A 2,877-nucleotide genomic window follows, 5' to 3' on the forward strand; every position below is an offset into this window, starting at 1 on the left:
GCTGGATGTATTCGATTGAATGGAAGAAGAGAGGGCTGCCGCACGCGCATATCTTGATATGGCTGGTTCGTAAAATAACACCCGATCAAATTGATATCATTATATCAGATGAAATCAGTGATCCAGAATTATTTGAAGTTGTCACGAAAAATACGAGCCATGGCCCTTGCGGTCAGATAAATATGAATTCGCCATGCATGATCGATGGAAAATATTCAAAACGGTATCCAAGAGCATTAACTTCGGATACTATTACAGGTGCCGACGGATACCCGTTGTACCGACGTCGGTCACTGGAGGATAATGGCCATACAACAACAATTAAAATACGCAATCAAGACGTTGAAGTTGATAATCGTTGGATTGTGCCTTATTCTCCTCTATTGTCAAAAGTATTTCAGGCTCACATAAATGTTGAGTACAGTAATTCTGTGAAATCGATTAAATACATTTGCAAATATGTGAATAAAGGCAGTGATATGGCTGTTTTTGGAGTAGCTGGTGACAATAGCATTGATGAAATCACACAATATCAAATGGGGCGCTACATTAGCACTAATGAAGCTCTTTGGAGAACTTATTCATTTCCAATTCATGAGCGATATCCTGCTATGGTTCATTTGGCTGTTCATCTTGAAGATGGCCAGCGTGTGTCTTTTACCGATGCAAATGTACAGCAGAGAGGAGCACAACCACCAGCAACAACATTAGCTGCATTCTTTCAATTGTGCGAAAGCGATAACTTTGCCAGAACGTTGCTGTATTCAGATGTAACGCATTATTTCACTTGGACTGCAAAGAAATGGCAACGACGTACACAAGGAACACCTCTTGATGGCCATCTGGATGTTTTTTTTGCAGATACCATGGGAAGATTGTACACAGTTCATCCAAACAATGCAGAATGTTATTATTTGCGATTGTTGTTAGTAAATGTTGTTGGGCTACGTTTATTTCAACATTTGCGAAGAGTGAATGGTCATTTATGTATGACGTATCGTGAAGCATGCGAGCAATTAGGTTTGCTTGAAAATGATGCGCATTGGGATTTAACACTTCACGATGCATCGATTGCTTCTTCTCCACATCAAATACGTATCTTATATGCCATAATTGTGTCAACATATTTTCCATCAAATCCTCTTGAATTGTGGAATAAATACAAAGATTTTATGGCAGAAGACTATTTGATTCGAATGCGTCATCACACAAGAAACACTGATTTGCTGATTTCATTGGAATTGTATAATGAGGCATTGATAGCGATTGAAGATATGTGCCTTACGATTGCAAATAAAGGATTAGGGCAATTAGGTTTGTCACCACCCAATCGTCCAATGCATAATTTATTTGATCGAGAATTGCAACGTGAACAACAGTATGATCCCAACGAATTGCAAACATTTGTGAATTTGAATGTTCCTAAATTAAATGACCATCAAAAACATGTCTATGATACCATCATCCAAGCGGTACAAAATGAAGTCGGTGGATTATATTTTTTGGATGCGCCTGGTCGTACGGGAAAAACATTTGTGATATCACTCATTTTGGCAGCCATTCGATCGCAACGAAAAATTGCATTGGCACTTGCTTCGTGGGGAATAGCTGCTACCCTATTGGATGGTGGACGAACAGTGCACTCTGCATTAAAATTGCCGTTGAATGTGCAGGTATGCTTATATTTATTTATTGATCACTTTAAAATTTAATCGATATTAATTAAAATGTAATTATTTTCAAATTAACAGGTGGTTGAACATCCCACGTGCAATATTTCAAGAAATTCTGGCGATGGTAAAAGTTTTGCAACAAGCAGCAATTATTCTATTGGATGAATGTACAATGATACATAAAAAATCGCTGGAAGCATTACACCGTACAGATCGAGGTCTACGTCAGAATCAAGAAATTTTTGGTGGTGCATTAATATTATTGTCAGGGGATTTTCGACAAATATTGCCTGTGGTTCCAGGACCAACACCGGCGGATAAGATCAACGCATGTTTAAAGTCTTCTCTTCTGTGGCGACATGTGCAAAAATTGACATTGAACATAAATATGCGCGTTCAATTCCACAACGACCAAACTGCAGATCGGTTCTCGAAGCAATTGTTAGATATTGGCAACGGAAATGTTCGAGTCGATAATACAAATGGATTGATTACATTGCCGAACAATTTCTGTACCATTCTCCAATCAACAGAAGAGTTGATGGAAAGTGTGTTTCCAAATATTGTTCAAAATTACAGGAATCACAATTGGTTGAGGGAACGCGCAATACTGGCACAAAAAATTTAAACGTCAATGCAATCAATTATCAGATTCAAGAAAAATTGCCAGGTGCAGTGACATCATATAAATCTGTTGATAGCGCAATGATTGCAGATGATGCAGTGAATTATCCAATTGCATTTTTGAATGCATTGGAACCACCTGGCATGCCACCGCATTATTTGAATTTAAAGGTTGGCTCATCAATTATTTTACTGCGGAATTTAAATGCACCAAAACTGTGCAATGGCACAAGATTAGTAGTAAAAAAATGTATGCCGAATTTAATTGAAGCGACAATATTGACCGGAACAGCGAAAAATGAAATTGTACTTATACCACGTATTCCACTGATTCCAACAGACATGCCATTTGAATTTAAGCGTTTACAATTCCCAGTGCGTCTATCATTTGTCATGTCCAGGAATAAGGCACCAGGACAAACGCTTCAAATATGCGGATTAAATTTGGAGGAGCTGTGCTTTTCACATGGACAGCTATAGGTACGTGGCCTGCTCAAGAGTTGGAACTCCAAATTGTTTGTTTGTGCTCGCTTCCAATGGGCAAACTAAAAATATTGTATATCCAAATGTTTTGGATTGA

The 2,877-nt window shown here is 38.2% G+C and overlaps 1 pseudogene; it reads left to right on the top strand.

Moving 5' to 3' along the window:
• The first annotated feature begins 516 nt into the window (after positions 1 to 516).
• On the top strand, positions 517 to 1,403 carry LOC137247265 (uncharacterized; annotated as a pseudogene).
• The last annotated feature ends 1,474 nt before the right edge of the window (positions 1,404 to 2,877 follow it).

Source organism: Eurosta solidaginis, chromosome 3 (assembly GCF_040869045.1).
Source record: "Eurosta solidaginis isolate ZX-2024a chromosome 3, ASM4086904v1, whole genome shotgun sequence".
Taxonomy (NCBI): Eukaryota; Metazoa; Arthropoda; class Insecta; order Diptera; family Tephritidae; genus Eurosta; species Eurosta solidaginis.